The sequence below is a fragment of the Apodemus sylvaticus genome, chromosome 10, assembly GCF_947179515.1.
Source record: "Apodemus sylvaticus chromosome 10, mApoSyl1.1, whole genome shotgun sequence".
Taxonomy (NCBI): domain Eukaryota; kingdom Metazoa; phylum Chordata; class Mammalia; order Rodentia; family Muridae; genus Apodemus; species Apodemus sylvaticus.
In genome coordinates, this window is record NC_067481.1 from 77,921,997 (window position 1) to 77,940,318 (window position 18,322).

The following is an 18,322-nucleotide window of genomic DNA, read 5'->3' on the forward strand; positions in this document are numbered from 1 at the left end:
ATATGGAAACCAGATATTGATATCACTTGTCTTTCCCCATATTTTGAGACAGTCTCTGATTCAGTCCATATCCCTCCAAATAAGCTAGTCTGGCTGGCCAGCAAGCTAAGGGGTGTGTCTGTATCTACCTCCAGCACTGGAATTTCAGTAAATTGAAGGTGGGTGCTGTCAATTGAACTCAGATCCTCATGTTTGCAAGCAGGCCCTTAACCCACAGAACCCTATTCCTAGCTCCTATTATACAGTCTTTAGCAAGAGGAACAAAGCAAGGGTATCAAATGTGCTGGTTTTAAATTATATTACAAAGTTACTGTAACCAAAACAGGATGGCACTAACATTTAAAACAGATGCATATACCAACAAATTGGGAAAAGATCTTTACCAACCCTACCTCTGACAGAGGACTAATATCCAAGATATACAACGAACTCAAAAAGTTAGACTCCAGAGAGCCAAATAACCCTATTTAAAAAATGGGGTACAGAGATAAACAATTTTCACTTGAGGAATATCAAATGGCTGAGAAGCACCTAGAGAAGTGTTCAACATCCTTAGTCATCAGGGAAATGCAAATCAAAACAACCTTGAGATTTCACCTCACACCAGTCAGAATGGCTAAGATTAAAAACTCAGGAGACAGCAGGTGCTGGAGAGGATGTGGAGAACACTCCTCCACTGCTGGTGGGGTTGCAAGCTGGTACAACCACTCTGGAAATAAATCTGGTGGTTCCTCAGAAAACTGGGCATGATACTACCAGAGGACCCTGCTATACCATTCCTGGGCATATACCCAGAGTATTCCCCAGCATGTAATAAGGACACATGCTCCACTATGTTCATAGCAACCCTATTTATTATAGTCAGAAGCTGGAAAGAAGGGACCCAGTTGTCCCTCAACAGAGGAATGGATACAGAAAATGTGGTATATTTACATAATGGAATACTATTCAGCCATTAAGAACAATGAATTCATGAACTTCTTAGACAAATGGATGGAACTGGAAAATATCATCCTAAGTGAGTTAACCCAGTCACAAAAGAACACACATGGTATGCGATCACTGATAAGTGGATATTAGTCCAGAAGCTTGGAATACCAAAGACACAATTCACATATCAAATGATGCCCAAGAAGAAGAAAGGAGAAACCCCTGGTCCTGGAAAGTCTCCATGCAGCAGTATAGGGGAATACCAGGACAGGGAAGCAGGAGGGGGTTGATTGGGGAACAGGGGGAGGGGAGAGGGCTTATGTGACTTTCAGGGATGGGGGGGAACCAGGAAAGGGGAATTCATTTGAAATATAAATAAAGAATATTTGTAATATATATGTAATAAATATATTTATTTATTTATTATATAGAATATATGTAATAAAAAATAAATAAAACAGACTCATAGACCATGAAACAGAGTAGAGGCAAGAATTAATATACAAGGAAGACTATCCACTAGCAAAAGTGTCATGGCTTCACTGTAGGAAAATATTAGCCGATTCAATACAATTGTTGGGAAAGCCATACTATCCAAAGAGAAATGAGAAAATTTGTAGAGTTCATGGTCTAATACCAACATTGGGTAAAGAGATGAGCCTCAAGAATCCGAGTCCTGGAGCAGAGAGATGGCAGAGAGGGTAAAATGCTTGCTGAGTGGCTAGTGACAAAGAGACAGGAAATGATGCATATCACAGATGAGTGATTCTGGCCATCTGGATCCAATTATCTTTAAGGAAGGACTCTTCAAAGTGACTCTGAATATCATCTTACGGAAGAAGAAAACTGCATTGTATACTTCTAAATAACATAGCTGCAATAATGAATTCAAGCTTCTAAATGTAACCTCTAAAATAAATCATCTGATTAAATTGTAATAATTAAGCCCTTGGGAAATTAAGGGTAGATGTTAGTTCAATTTAAATACACAGTCTTGCTACCAAAGCATACTTATATTCTAAACATATGTAAATACCAACTAATGAGATAGCTCAAAAATAGACAATTCAACATTCAAATATTTACCTTGTAAGAAAAAAAAAAAAAGTTCTCAGTATGCATCAACTCCTGCTGTAGAGGGGAAACCTATTTTCATTGCAGTTATTTTGTTAAAACCATCTCACAGTGAGGACCAGCTGTCTACTTTACTGATGATAAGTCAGGGCAAGAGTGTCTGAGTTACACATATTTTTTTATGAAGAATATAGTGACCTCCAATTCTGTATACATGCATACATAGGATACGTTCTCTATTCTCTTTTGTGTCTGAATAAAGCCCATTTTATATACATGCCACGTTTTTCTCATCTGTTCAGCCGCTGGTATGTACTGAATCCAGAATCCAGCTATTGTGACTCACACTGCAGTAAGCATTAACATACATTTTTAAAGAAATATAGAAGATAGTAATTGAGGTTTGCTCGAATTTCAAACCTGAACAAAGGAATCCTTCAGTGTGCGATTTGATTTTGTTTTTAAGTTTTAAAAAGTTTTTTAGATTGGCTGTGAAATGGTACAGAAGATCTTCATGGCTAGCTCTGTACATTTTCAGGGAAGCCACAGACATGTATGCAATAACTATTTCACTCCTTGTGAGTTACGTATTTTCCAGGTTGGTATCTATCATGTAACCAGAGACCATGAAATGCTCTGAAATACACAGTGTCATTCTGGGTCTAGGTTCCCTTGCTCAGTATAGTATTTTCTTTCAAGTTCTACCCATTTACTTACAGATTTTATTATTTTTCCTTACAGCTGAGCAAAATTCTGTTGTACATTTGTACCACCATTTCATTACCCATTCAACAGCTGGAGAGCTAGTTGATATGTCTGCGTGGATGGGAAAAATCTCACACAGTCCCACCCATTGATGAAGAGCTACAGGGAGTAAGAAGAATCATTGTTCTCTAGGGATGAGCACTCTGAGAGTTTATCTAATCCGAAAGCAACCAGCCTTAAACATAAATACATATGGGTGATACCACGTGGACTCAGTATGTTGTATTTGTATGTAAATATATAAATACATATATATGCATGTGTGTCTATAACAATAATAATTTTAAAAGGGGAGCTCATAAATTTGAAAGGGAGTCAGGGGAACATGGGAGAAGTTGTTGTGGAAGAGAGTAGAAATGATGTGGATACAACACTCATGGATGAAATTCTAACACAAACAAACAAAAAACCCATAATTTAAAAAATATACAGTGAATGATGAATTTTGTATCTTCGATATTGTTAGTTTATAGTTGCTAGGTTTTTGAGGGAGAGGGGTGTGTGTGTGTGTGTGTGTGTGTGTACATGTCACCTTGCATTTGCCCAGATCTTAATGTTGAGATGTCTTCCTCCATCCCTCCTCTATTTTTTGAGATAGTGTCTCTCACTGAATCTTACCAACTCAACATTTCAACTAGATGCTTGGCCAATGAGCCCCCAGGATACACCTGTCTCTGCCTTCCTCTCCCATTCCTCTAAGCACTAAGCTTACAGGCATGGACAGACATGACCTGCTTTTATGTGGGTAGTGGAATCCGAACTCAGGTCCTCATGCTTACATAGCAAACACTTTACTCACTGAGCCTCTTCCCAGATCCAGGAGTTAGGTTTCAGAGATCTTAGTTTAATGTGCTTGCTATTCATAGGGTTTGAATTCACTTGGAATTCCTGGTTCAGCAATTGGGTTTTGTTCTAGGCAGTACTGATAGGGTAAAAATGGATAAAAGGGCTGTTATAGATTTTTCGAGCACAGCTCTTTCTCATTTCTGGCTATCATGGAGTTTGGACCACTTTTCTTGATCAATAAATTTTATTTTCAAATAAAAATGTAGTATTTCAAGAGTTTACTTTCAGTAAGCTACAACATTAGGAGAAATTATGGACCAGAAAGAAATTTCAAAGAATTGACCAATGTTTTATAGTAAAGGAGAAAAAAAAATTTAAGGGTAACTGTTCAACTATACCAGTGCTTTCTCCATGCTGTTAAATGGATTGACTTTAAAAGGATGTTTGCAATGAGTTTCATTCAGCTATTCAGTTCTATACCAATTCCTTCTCTTAAGAAGCCTTCTCTTTATAGTACCTTAAGAAGTGAATTTTCAGAACTGTAGGTGACTTCAGTATGTCTTGCCAATAAAGATATTCTCACAATGTGTGTGTCATTAGTTTGTCACTGAGCCATAAGTAGGCCCAAATTCTTACACAAAAATATCTCCTCAAAATCAACTGAGTACTTTGCCTTTGGCCACTGGAAAGTGGCCCAGTCTATTCTGAAGATCCAAACAGGGTGTGCCTCCTCACTGGGCACTGTTTGCAAAATGAACCCTCCAATGAAAGAGGGCATCAGGCTGGTCTCTTTAATAACCTGCTACTCATTTAATTAAGTTGAAGTCAATTGTTTTGCCCTGAGCATGATAAGTTCTTTTTTTTATCTTCTTATTAAACATTGCTTCATACTATTCCAAGAAGACTTCCCATGGAAAAGATGTGAAAGTGTATTGTTATTCTCTTAGCACTTTCACAGATGGATTTCCACTTTATTGTTTTTCTATTGTGGTGTGTGTGTGTGTGTGTGTGTGTGTGTGTGTGAGTGCAAAGACTGTAGGAAGATGTTATTTACTGCCCTACCCTGTCCTTCTCCCTTACTCTATGGAAACAGGGTCTCACTCAGTAACCTCTCAGGTCTCAGTGAGACCCTACCTCAATGGAGTAACCTAATTCTGAAGTTTGGCTGTCTGTCAGCAAGCTCCAGAGATCACCCTACCCAGCTCCAAACACTAGGGAAAACAAGCATACTGAGAACCTTAACTGACTTTTTACATGTGTTGTAGGGATTTGAACTCAGGACCCCATGCTTCCAGGGGAAGAGCACTTACCCACTAATCCATCCCCTTAGACCCTCCCTAGCACTTTAGTGTACCTTCTACATTTTTTTCTCAATCCCTTGATAATTCTACTCAACCCATGTGGCAGAGAGGGCTCTGGCTACTTTCCTGTAGCCTGCCAGGGTATCATGTGAGACAAATATGGCTGGTTTGCCGAGCCAATCTGTGTGGTCACAGACTCATTTGTCAGTGATCATGTGGATCAAAGTGGACCTCATAGAGTGATCTCTTTGTGTGTGTGTGGGGGGGGGGGAGGAATCCTTGGATTTTTCTCCGTGAGAGGGAAGCAGCTGAGGATGCCTCCCTGCCCAGCACAGAGAATAGAGATAACATGGGAGCTAAGAGAAGCCTAGGAGAAGAGAAGGCCAAGCGTCAGCAGCATCCGCCACACCCTTCCCGTGCTTCAGGACTGCATACAGACTCACAGTTGTCAACTTAGCACATTCTCCCTTTTTTCCTTTTGGTTAATTTGAATGAATTCTATCTGCTGCAATCGAGGACAACACAAGAACTGATGGGAAATTGTCAGACTGAGGAATGAGTTCGACCATCCATTACGAAGGGATCCCTGGAGTATTAAACTCTAGCTGCACTTAGATAATTTGAACATTTACTGGGCGCTATACTGGCCACCCCCACTCTAGGTTATTTTGCATACTATTCAACATATAAAAATTAAGAAACTAAAACTGTGAGCTTGTTTTTCCAGTGGGTTGCCCTGTCTTTAATAGCTTAAACATTGGTAAACCACTCAGCATCAAGAACTGCTTGAACTTCCATCTTTTATTATCCTGGAGGAAGCTGCACATAGCTTAATTAAGCACTAGGTGCCACCACCACTAAGACAAAGGCAGAAACCCACAACTAAACACCCGATTCTTCAGGATTTGTAGCAGCTGTTTCCTCTGAATGATTTTTCTCTCTGTGTGGGGATTTCACATTGCTTCTGGTCCTTGGGGATGAAGCTGTTTCTGAATGCGGACTTTGGAACCGTAAATGACCGTCTCTTTATAGAACTACTGTTCTGAGCTTCATGCTGAAGTCTAATTCTCTGGACAGCACTTGGTTCAGCCTCAAGTGACTCACTGTGGCTTTGATTCTCACTGTGCCTTTCCTAAGGGTTAACCTGGAGGAAAGAGCCCAGTGTTCTGTTTGGTAATAAATGAAGAGTAGTTGAATGGCTGGCTTATTGTTCCAACTAAACCTTGGGGGCAGTTTCCTGTGTTTGAGTTGATAATGCCCCCTTGAGACAGCAGAAAATATCTCAGGGCACAATTCAGATAAAAGAAAGGGTCTAGGTTTTACTCCACCAAAAACAACAAAGAAACTTAAGTGACTTACAGCACTGTTGTAAATGTGTCACATGGATTACCATAATAAATCAGTAACTACTCCTATAAAGTAGATCTAGTTACTAATTTTAATTCACCTTGACAAAACCAAGGCCCTCGTTTAAACAAGTTGACTAGAACCTACAGCAGGAACAGCTAGTGAGAGGAGAAACACAGTCATACTCAGAATTGATTGACGGCTGTTCACCTGAGAGCTGGGTGGTGTAACCTTCCCAGAATGCACTACAGTAGAAAGAGCACACATAACAGGAGTACAGGGTGCCTTCCCCAGTATCAACTCTGGCAGTAACTGTCTTTGGAACTCCGGATGAATCATCTCATCTCCCTAGGCGTGGGTTTCTCTGTGTAAGATGAAGGTTGGAAACTATTTGGATTGGACAGTCTTTAAGTTCTCTGGCTCTGTAATTATTGCACCATGACCTCAGATGTATGGGTGTGTCTCATCACATGTGCCTGAATACACACACACCACAGGCATGCATGCATGCTTGCAGGAATGCCCACCCCAAGGCAAAAACTTAATTGTGCTGAGAAGATTCACCACCATTTGATGCTAAACCCTGAACCCCAGTGAGTCCTAACATCTACAGCAGCCCACTCAAGAACAAAGAAATAGTTTTAAAATCTGGCAAGAAAATGGGAAGACAGAAACTAACAAAGAGGAAGGAAAGGAAAGAGAAAGAAAGAGAAAAAATGTTGATGCGTGTGATTTAAATGTTAACACAAAACAGAACAACAAAACTCACACACCAAATGTTTCTCATTAACCTGTTTTCTGGAGCATTAACTTGAAAACTTTGCTTTGGGTTATTAAATATAGGTAGCTTCCCTTTGGGAGCAAATGTGTCTTGAGATTTGTCTCTTTTTTTATGATAGGAAAGAGAAAATGTCAAAGGTAGACCACAAAACCCAGCAGGAGGTACCCAGAACATCTTGAGGGAATGCCACCCAGGAAAGAGAAAATTACAGCTGCACAGATGTAGGAGCATTCTGGTCCCAGGTTCTTTCCTTTTCCTGTCACCATAACAGAGTTGTCACAGCATGTAAAAACGTTACAGCCAGTACCATGTTCCCTGCACAGCTTTAGAGCAAAAAGTATCAGAAGTGTCTGAGGAAAATAATTGCATTATTTTTAGTTGCTGCAGAGATAGATGCAGCAGGAATCAGGTGGAGAAGACAACTTGGGAGAACGGAACTGGAAATGCTAAAAATATTGCTTCCCCAGCAACTGAAATTTTAAGCAAAAACTTAGGAAGGGCCAGAGAGGAAGGTGGAGTTAGACTTTATATCTCGTAGCTACAGTCCATTTGTTATTAAGATCAGGAAGAGGGAACAAAGGGGGGCTTACTCCAGCCAGTGGGGGATTTCACACTGTTCCACGTGGAACAGGCAGTATACAAAGAGACAATGTTGAACTGGGGGGGGGGGGGGGGGCGGGGAGGGATGACATGTCTACTGCATCTAGTACCCAGAGCAAAACCTGTGTGGAGGATGATAGGGAAGCAGCCTTTTTTCAGTGAGTGCGAGCCCAACACACAGACACCATAAGCACTGTTGCAAGAAAGCAAGGCTGCTGCGTTTGACACACGTGTTTCCCATTGATATCTGGAGACAGCCCAGTAGCTGGGAGTCAGCTTGACAAAACCGGATCGAAGTAGAGGCAGAGTAGGGTTTCAAAGCAGGCAGAGAGCGAGAGCGGGAATGCTGTTCAGGAAATTCTTCAGGCATGGGCAGGGACTTGGCTGCAGTTGTGCGGCTGGAAAATCTGACTGGGGCAGCTCCTGAGCGCAGGCAGGGCCTGTTCCCAGGGGCGGGCTGAGTGGCCGCCTCCATCAGAGCCTCTCAGCTTTCCCCAGGACCACAGGGGACTCTCAGCCGCTACTCTGTGAAACAGACAAGGAGGTAGGGGACGGTGCAGCTCTTGCCTTACCAGCCTAGCTTCTTGAGCTCTGTCTGCTCTTTGTTCACAAACACTGGGGGGTTCCGGGGTGGGGAGAGGCAGCGTGCATGTGTGAATTAACACTTTTCAGCCCCATCACCTGGGCAGAGGGACTAGGCGCTTCTCAGCTTTCTTTGCCCGCGGAAGGGCCCTTAAGATCTGAGCTTCAACAGCGCCCAGGCACTTTAGAAAGTTAGCACTGCACAGCTAACAGCACCGGAAAAGAAAAGTGTCTGGATTCCTGTGTTGTCACTCTGTTCCAGCGGTCTGGAAGTTTCCCTTTCTGCTTCACGGGACACTTGATTGATTCCAAAGATAATCTCAGATGAAGAAGTTCCCGTTTTTTAATGCTTCGAGGATTTTAAAAGGGGGTGTTCCGAGCAGGAAACGGTTCTCTGCTTTTGGAGGGAATCAGAGTATGAAGTTTTTATTTTGGAATGTGCTTTCTTTTGGTAGGAACAGATGTGTATGTAAGGCTTCCTGGTGTTTAATTTTCAAATATGACTTTAACTTTCTTATGTGAGATTCGAATAGAAGTAATTTGTGTAGAAACGTGCTGGATTATTATTCTGCTTTGGTAAGCAATCCCTCTTTTACTGGGTGGAAGTAATAACCTGTAGTTTAGTAAATGCTTCTGTATTTTATAACAGATAATAGAGCAATAGTAGAAAACAGTCCTTTATTTTTGAAGGCTCATTGTTAAAAATAGAGACAAATAGTGTGAATGTTTTATCTACTAGTCCATCTTATTTTCACCTAACTAAAAGTAGTGCATTTAAAAAACTAATATTTTTAGCAGAAGAGCATCTTGCCTTTCCTCTTTAATTTTCATTCTTTCTCATATATATATTATATATACATATATAATATATAATATATAGTAATACATATAGTAGTCTTCCTAGGACTATTATATTACTCCTATCTATGTATGTATTTAGAAGACAAACCATGCAGTGTTACTGTCTTTAAAATCAGTCCATGACAAGTCCAGAGGGCACTTGGGCAAGAGCCTGCCTAGTGAAAACAGTGCAAAGGGTGGGGTCCTTGAATACTAAGTCATTAGCAAAGAGTCACTAGCCCTTAGGGGTGCTTCTCTTAGAAAATGGGGTGGGGTCCTGAACCCCTCTAACAGGCTATTGTTAATACTGAGTGCTGAGGGAGATGAAGAGAGGGTAGATGTTGGGATGTCTCACTTTTCTCCAGTCGGGACCTAAGAGAAGTAGGCAGAAGTCCATGCTGTTGATAGAATTTTCAGATTAGCAGCTGCTACTTACTTTCCCAATTGTTATGTTTTGTAGAGGATGAAATCGATGTATGTCTGACAGCTGGTTTTCTCAGTCTTGAGTGATGGCTCACACATGTTTTCCTCATTAACTTCTTCTCTTGTCAGGAGAGGTAGAGTTGGGCAGGGTGGGGCAGGGCGGGGCAGCTTAAAGAATTTCAGCATTCCCTACAGGGCAAGCATAGGCAGTTAGAAGTCAAGATGGACCATGGCTGTATTTTCTGGTGCCCGGGCAGATTGGTAACTAAGCTGAACCACAGCCAAGCACCCATTGCCAGTAAGAGAGACAGAGAGGGATCTGGAATGTCATCCCCTCTAAATTTAGTACGTGTCAAGCCTTCTGCAGAAAGAGGCGTGACATAGCAACTCCCGGGTTGCAAGATTGTGCGGAGCAGTGCCCAAACTGGGAAGAAACTCTGTAGTTTCTCTTTTCAAAAGAGAGAATCTCAAGCTCTCTTGTAATTTGAAAGGAGGGGTCAGGGAAGAAGAGGGCAGAGAAAAAGAAAGCTGGTTCCGAGGTGGATCCAGTAGGGACAGAGCTGGGCCAAATGAACATAGGGCACAGAGGGAGATCCCTGCCCAGGAAATTAGCACACTTAATAGAATTCACCAGACACTGCTCTGCTGGCCTCCACATGAAGGTAACTCACAGCCTCAGTGCACAAGGCTGTTTTACCTTCCTCACAAGGAGAACCATTATGGTCAGCCTGCCCTGCAGTGCCTTCTGGAAGTAATCAGAAAGCGTGTTTTGTAAGAATAGCATTACCCAGGGGGCTCAGGTTTCCGAAGCAGGAGAGAACAGACTCCTGGGGCCTTATTTTAGCCTGTATTCCTTGCAGAGCTATTCCTGCAGGAACATTGAGTGAAGGGACCAGGTGGACATGAGCAAGTCACTACTGGAATAAAGCTATTCCAGGCTCTGCTAGACCTACTTTATTAAAACAAAGTTTTGAAAAAGAAGATCATGCTATGTGTGCTTTTTTAGAGCAAAAAAAAAATGGATGTTCTTATTTTTTTCTTCAGAGAGATAGGACAGAAGATTGTGATAGATACACAGATATAAAGGGTAGTTAAAAGACAGGTGACAGAAACAGAGACACCAAGTATAATCTGGAGAGAAAGCGAATAGAAAATAGATTACATAGATAGATAGTACAGAGAGAAGTGTTAGGTATGTATATTGATTGGTCCAGAAAGACACAGAGATCAAGAAAGGAGATAAATGACTGATAGACTAGATTCATGATATAGAATAAAATAAATAGAAGACAAATAGACTAGGTAAGAAGACAGAATACATAGGAAGATAACAGACAGACAAGAGGGAGCGCAGAGAGATGATAGATAAATAGATTAGTAGCTAGATTCAGAAGCAGATTTGTGGAGAGATGTTAAGCAGATGGTAGAAAAGATCGATGATAGATATGGAGAAGGACTAGTTAAGGAGATACATAGTTAGAATTGATAGCTAATTGGTGACAGATCCAACAATGGACAGGGAGGTGATAGATGACAGACAGTTGGTAGACTTATTATACACATTGTCTAATAACACTATGAAAACCAAGAATTGCCATAATATTAGTCAATCTGCTGTTAGAGCCCCAGAAAACGGGGTGTTATCACTCAAAGGGGGAGTCCAGAGGCAAGTATAACTCACAGACTGAGACCTAGAGATTTTTGAAATACGAGCAGGAGTTCCAATGGTATCTTTACTAATCTAAGCTTGAGAATCCAGGGACCCGCGCATCCATGGAATTAGATGTTTTCCAACAGAAGACATTCCTGAGAAATGTTATTCCCTGACAAGTCTGACTTTATAGAACCTGCCTGCAACTGGAAAGGCATGGCTTTGGAGTACTCTCTTCTGGTCTAGCCTAGATGCATTATCTGCTCCTGGTAATCTAAACCTTAAAAGGATTGTTTTCATACAAATAGTTGTAGATCAGACGTATGAATCCAGGGAGTACTGCTTACCTTCCATGTAGACTTTATATCCTCTTTTTATCTCTACATGTTGTCCACAGCCAGGAAGTTAGTAACAGGGGGTGAAGGGAAATTCGTTGTCCTCCAGACTCCTTTAATCAGGAAGGAATAACCTCATTATAGTCTCACCCTGATGCCTTAAAGCATATTGGTGGAAATGGGTTCAAAGCTCACTGGTCAGGCACTGGCCCCTTGGAGTAATGCTGTCTTTTGTCAGTATTTGACTCTCTAAGACTGCACTGGAAATCATAAGCTAAGGCAGAGGGTTTTTCACTAGTAAAATGAATCATAGTATTGTTAGCATCTGAAAATAGGAAGAGAGCCTGTCATGGGTCATAGATAGTATTAACCACAGTTATTGACATTAAAAAAAAAAAAGAAAAGAAAAACTAAATACATTTGAACTAGTCATTTCTTTTGTTAAAAAGAAGTTCTAAGACCAAAGAGAGAATTTCTTTCTTAACAAGCATAGGTGAGTAGCACAGAGGCAGTGTTTCTCGGTTCCTTACACCAATTCTGGGCTATTAGTGTGATTTAAGTGTGTTAATGCTCAGTAATGATCCCTAGCTACACTTTAGAAGCCATATTAGGCAGAAAAAAATTATACGAGGGTCTAAGTAAGAAATACCATCTCAGAAGCCACCAATGCCCATAGTTCTCAAAACCCACTAAATCTGAAGTGAAGGTTGGAGAATTCTTAGTTCTGAAAATGTCTCACCCTCAGGTTTTGTCCAATCCAAGTCAAACTACAGGTCAAGAGTAGGGCTTGTGAAATGCCGTTTTGACTTTTGACCACTGCAGAAATCCTAGTATAGCACTGGTGGCAAATGCCAGAAAGATATGACTCAATGTCTCGACTGACAGCTTCACTTTCTCTATTATGAGTCAGTTTGGGGGCTGTTCCTTCTCTCAAGCATGATCAAAGTAAGCCCAATATGCACCTGTGCTCTATGGAGTCCATTGTCTGCCTTGTGGCCTCTGAGGCCACATATGGTGATGGTGGTAGTTGACACAGACGTGGGCTTTGAAAGTAAAATAGGGAGTGCTGGCAGAAATCTCTAGAAGGTCTTGGCTCCACTATTTTCAGGATCTCTGGATGAAAGGGCTTCTCTCTTAAGAGAGAAGCTTTGAAGGTTCTTTGCAGCTTCTCAAACATATAATTTCTGTAATCCTAAGGGGGCGCTCCCCTTTCAAAAGTTATCTCTTCGTCCTCTTTCGTCAAGAGTCTGAACATCTTGAAATATTTTATCCATCCCTCCGTCCATCTTACCATGCTGTTGTCTTTATCCTCCCCTGTAATACATGGATTAGCCTCTGTTTAATAAAAGCTAAAGAAAAAAATAGTTTTGGGGACTTGACTTGTCATCTAAGCAAGAAATAGAGTGGATGCCAGGAAGAAGGGAGTGCAGCAAATAAAAAGAAGATGAAATGACCATTTCATAGCAAAAGAGGGGTAAAGCTAAGAATTGGGTTCAGACTCCATTAGGATCCCAACTCTGTGACCTTAGCCAGCTTTCACTATCAGCTCTGACCCCAAATCCTAGTCTTTAAATAAATAAAAATAATATCTGCTGTATGGTGTGTTATGAATACACATAAGGTAAAACCCTCTGCAGAGTAAACATTTACAGATTTAGGCACCAGTGTGATTAGTGTTGACTATTGTGGCATCAGGTAAACTGAGGAGGAACTAAATATCCAGAGCATGGTAAAGACAGTCAGACCAAGAGAGAAGGCAGTGCACTGGACGTGCTCAGCTGCCCTTGTGTGTGCATTTGCTCTGCATAGCTCTGCAGGTTCCGCTGCCCCTGTTACTTCACCTTTGCTGCCACTTGGAAAGGTGACTGTCTTCATTATCGCTTCAGATTCCTGTTGCCAAATGTGAGCCACCTCCTCTAAAGGAAAACTTGTAAGCTCTGGCCCCTGACCTGACTCTCAGCTGGGCCTGCAGAACTCACAGAGGACCGTGTCACCATGGTTCACTTGGTGTATAAATCCTGTGAGATTGGTTTGGTAGCAGCTCTTTGCTGATGGTTGTATCAATGCTGGGAGTGTGTAGGTAGTGGTGGATGCAGCTGCTTTATTCTTTTCATTTTAACCACTAAAGCAATGGTGCCTATTAAAGCAAGCACAATTTCTGGATAAAGACAATACTGCCAGGGATGAGAGAGAGAGAGAGAGAGAGAGAGAGAGAGAGAGAGAGAGAGAGAGAGAGAGAGAGAGAGGAGAGAGAGAGAGAGAGAGAGGAGAGTCCTTCTCTGTACAAAACACATTTTCAATTCCTCTGATAGGATCAGACTCACTTCCTATCTTTCACAGGATGTGTTTTGAATGCCTGGAGGCCCTGCTACTACTCACCAAGGTTGAAGTGGTCAGCCACTAATTCTGCTTTCACTGAGCTCCGAGTGAAGAAGTAGCAGGGTGAGCTACGTTCTTCAAGCGGATCCTTAGGCAGTGTCCTGCTGTTGTAACTCTGCCTGGGGTTGTGCACTGAGCTATAGCTCAGGAAAGAAGACTGCTGAAAGGCACTTACCTGGGAGCAGAGCTGTACTGTTCTTCAGTTCCAGTGTGGCCCCGTGCCTGTCCTTTGCCTTCTCTTTCCCTGTTTTGCTTTACCTAATGCCGCCATTACATTTCCACTGTGTTTCCTCTCCTGCCGAGTACCCATTCATCACAGTCGACATCTGCTTTGCTCTAGCAGGCAGGGTGCAGGGAAGGGGTGAATCTAGACAGCATAACTTTGACAGTGCCATGACAAACATTGGTTCCAACCTGGACTATGTACTTTAGAAAGGATGGTGGCCTCACTATATGAGGAAGCTGCCCATGATATATTACACACTGAGGATCCAAATAGAAGATATCAAACCAACATTCCATGTGCTATCCTATGATTTTATTTTCACTCAAAAAGTGATTTGCTTTGCTTGGTTGAGATTGAGTCCTACCTCTGTAAACCAGGTTGGCCTTAAACTCCTGTTAGGCTCCCAAGTACTGAGGTCATGGCTGTGGATAGCAATACTCAGATTTTTTTTTTCAATTCATTACTTAGCTACATCCTAATATAGCACGCAAAAATCTGACTAAGTGACCCATTAAACACAAAGATGTACATCTGTAGTCTCTCTTACCCTGGTACCATGGCAGATGGGTTCTGGGCATCTCTTCCTCCTTTGAGTGGCATATTGCTCCTTCACCCATTTGGGCTACCAATGAGCGAACATTTTTATGGCTCAATTCTGTTTGCCTCAGGAGAGTTTCTCAATAGAACTCCAGAACACAGTGACTCAACGAACCTTTTCTCAGTTCTCCTGGAGTGGAATTTATTGAATGGAATCATGAAATTGTAGCTTAATTCTTCATAAGAACATCATTGAGATATGTTAAGTATATTATTGAAGAGAAATGCACAAGCTACTATGGTGACTAGGAGCAGAAGGCTCACCGTGAGATGTTGTTCAAATAATCACATGAATGGCAGCTGGAATTAAAAAGTTATAAATATGGGAGAGACCAAATGAGTGACCATATCTAGGGGTAGGGATTGTTTAACAAAGAGTATGAAGGGCTTGAGAAATGGCTCAGTAGTTAAGAATATGTACTGTTTTTTTTGTAAAGGACCAAACATTGGTTTCCAACACTCATGTTGAGTAGCTCATAACCACCTGTAACTTCAGCTCCATGTGATCCAGCACCCTCTTTTGGCTTCTGCGGGTATCTGTTCTCACATATACATAGCCCAACATAGATATACATGGAAATACACATAATTTAAGAAACTCAATCTTTTTAAAAGAAAGGACATAAAAGGAATTTTGAGAGTGGTAAATGTTTGTCCTGTCTTATTTACAAATAAGCACAGATGCCTAAAATTCATCAAGTTCTCTATTTGCTATCTGCATGAATTCACTGTGTGCAAATTGTATCTCGATAGACATAAATGCATTTGTATGTGTACTCTTCCAACTCATAGCATGGACAAAGAGTGTTTCACAAAAGGCGTAACATTTTTAAAGTTTTTATTTATTTTATGTGTATATGAATGTCTGTATACCACCTTCAATGCAAGTATACACAGAGACCAGAAGCTATCAGATCTACTGGAACTGGAGTTATAGGTGTCTATGAGTTTCCTGGTATGGGATCGTGCTAGGAATAGAGCCTGTGTCATCTGTTAGAACAGCAAGCAGCATATGCTTTTGGCCACTGAGGCATTTCTCCTGCTCTACCTTGTAACTTTATTGCCATGCTTGTACCTGTAAAGTTCAAATTTTTATATAAAATAAAATGATAGAAAATGAGATAAGCATCTCCTTTTAGACTACAGATTTTATTTCCAGCATCTAGGATCACAGTAATAGCTGGAGATCTTTGCCAACCAATTGTCAAGGGAGAATCCACTGAATCAATGGTAATTTTATGGAACTACCAAATCACTATAGTAGGATGCATCCATTTGTCAGAGCTGTTTTTCATGATGCTATAAAAATTTATGGGTTTGAGAGGGTTTGTCTCCCAGGAGAAAAATATCTATTCTTGAGTAACACATACCCTAACTGAATTATATATGGCACTTAATCAAATATTATTTTTGAGAAACTTAATAATATTTATGTTGAAAAATTCTGACAAAGATTATTTTAAATTAAATTCTTAATTAACAATCATACTACTCTATGTATTTGCCTATATCTGAGAGCATTTTAAGAACAAAATGAGAATACAATTTTCACCCAGGAATTGCAGACTGAGTGACTTGGGGAAAATTACTAAATCTCCCAGTTTCTCAATTGCCTTGCATGTCTAATCCGATAGTAATAATCATATGCTGTAATGGTTAAATAAGTTCAGCAAAACATTTAAATCCAGATGTGGTGATGTAAGACAAGAGGATTGCCATGAATTTGAATTCAGTCTGGGCTACAGTCAAAGACATCATGAGACACACGAGAGCGTGGCCCTCTAAGTCAACTAAGCAGGGCTAATGAGAGCACATACAAAATGAAATGGCACTCACAGAGCCTGCATGGGCTGGGCTAGGTCCTCTGCATATATGTAATGGTGGTTGGCTTGGTGTTTGGTGGGGAGGCTTGGTGTTCTAGGGGGACTTCTGAGAGTGGGAGGCAGAGGTATCTCTAACTCTTTTGCCTCTTCTTGGGACCCCTTTTCCTCCCACTGCCTCATGTAATCCTGATGTGAAGGTTTGTACCTGGTCTTACTGTATCGTGTGCTGTGTTTGGTTGATGAGCCTGGGAGACATGCTCTTTTCTAGAGGAGAGGGGAGGTGAGGGAAGAAGAGAAGAAGGGAGACTTGGAGGAGTAGAGGGAGGGAAAGCTGTAGTTGGATTGTATAAGAGAAAAAGGAATAAAGTTTTAAAATCTAAATCCAAGTAAAAGGTTTAGAAGGATTTATACTATGTGAAAATAATTTACTTATGTTTTACATAAAAGCTGGAAGTTTTCTCATGGTGCATCCTTGAGATCAGAAAGTGTGGATTCAATGCTTAAACAGAGGGGAAGTGAAAGAAAAGTTCATATGGGAAAGATGGAGGCCTGTAATTTCTGGGAAACTTATATTTTCTCTATTTAGCAGACTTTCATTAGCAAATACTCTGTGACCTTAAGTACCTGCAACTTCTGAAACTTATCTTTTTCATCTGTTAGGGAATGATGTGTGTTTTATATTGTTCACAAAACCTTCAAGCTTTGAGTCTCAAGCATCATTATATTATGCTGCAGCCTTGTCTCTGAACTGCAGAAACGCTGTGGGAGTTTAGCTATGAGTGTCCTCATCTGGCTTTTGTAAGAAGCATCCGTGGGGATTTAGAATGCACTGGCCTTGTGCAGTGATGGGTGCCCAGTGAGCTGAATGGATCCCCAGACAGTAGCCATGATAGATGGACATAGCTTCCTTTGCTTATACAGATGACTGAATTAAGCCTTCAGTTAGGATTTTGATGACTTCTGTTCAAGACTGTCCTTAACACATTCACCTCTGGTCCTCAACTTGGAACATCAAGTACCACATTTAGATGACGTCTGATTTCTTTATAAAACCAAAATCTCTATCAGTTCTTGAGAGCCTTTAAAATTCTTGCTCAAATACAACATCCATGGGGCCACTCTGACCCTTGGCCATTCCTCCAAGGCATTCATCCCCTGTCATAAATAAAATACACTTGTATTTTTATGTTGGATATCAGTCCCCTCCATCACTACTTCTTCCCTGTCACGAGACCAGGGAGGAGGCCTTTTTGTTTGTTCATTGATGTAGTGCGACAGGGGACCTAAAGAAAAACTTGGACTTGGCAAGTGGTGGCAGTGCTGAGGAACATGTAAATGCACACCACAGACCTCTTCTGTAATTCTAAGTGCTTTGTTTTACATTAAGAGAAAGAGGAATCTTTCCATGTAATACAAAAAAAAAAAAAAAAAAAAAAAAAAAAAAAAAAAAAAAAAAAAGATGGCCTGAGTCCCAAATCTAAATATGTCCTACATAGGAGTTCGTGTGAATATCCCTGCATCCCTTGGGTCCCTTATTTCTTTGATGACAAAATTGCCTTAAGACTGTTAACCTTCCAGCAATTGTCAGGAACAGACACATTCATATGTCTGTACTGAGTAGTATGAATGTGCACATGTGTATCACAGATAACTTTCTGTCTAAAGCAACTTCAGAATGGTGAGCATTAATGTTCATAATGATACTGAACCATCTTCTGGGTCATTAGAAGAAAATATTTTGTACTTAAATCCAAATCATCTGCTCTTACTATTTAATATTTATATGGTAGAAACTTACCAGTTTGTATGTAGGCACACAGTCCCTAAATTCCAGAGCTGTTTTCAAGTGCTTCTGGGACACTAGCATTTTGGAGTCTCTGCC

The 18,322-nt window shown here is 40.9% G+C and overlaps 1 protein-coding gene across 1 annotated transcript in view; it reads left to right on the plus strand.

The window, feature by feature from the left end:
- The first annotated feature begins 7,984 nt into the window (after positions 1 to 7,984).
- Sgcd (sarcoglycan delta) overlaps positions 7,985 to 18,322 on the plus strand; it is a 419,047-nt gene continuing 408,709 nt past the window's right edge. The window contains exon 1 of the mRNA XM_052196514.1: positions 7,985 to 8,128. The gene's annotated coding sequence lies outside the window, so the exon portion shown is untranslated. The remainder of the gene's footprint in view (positions 8,129 to 18,322) is intronic.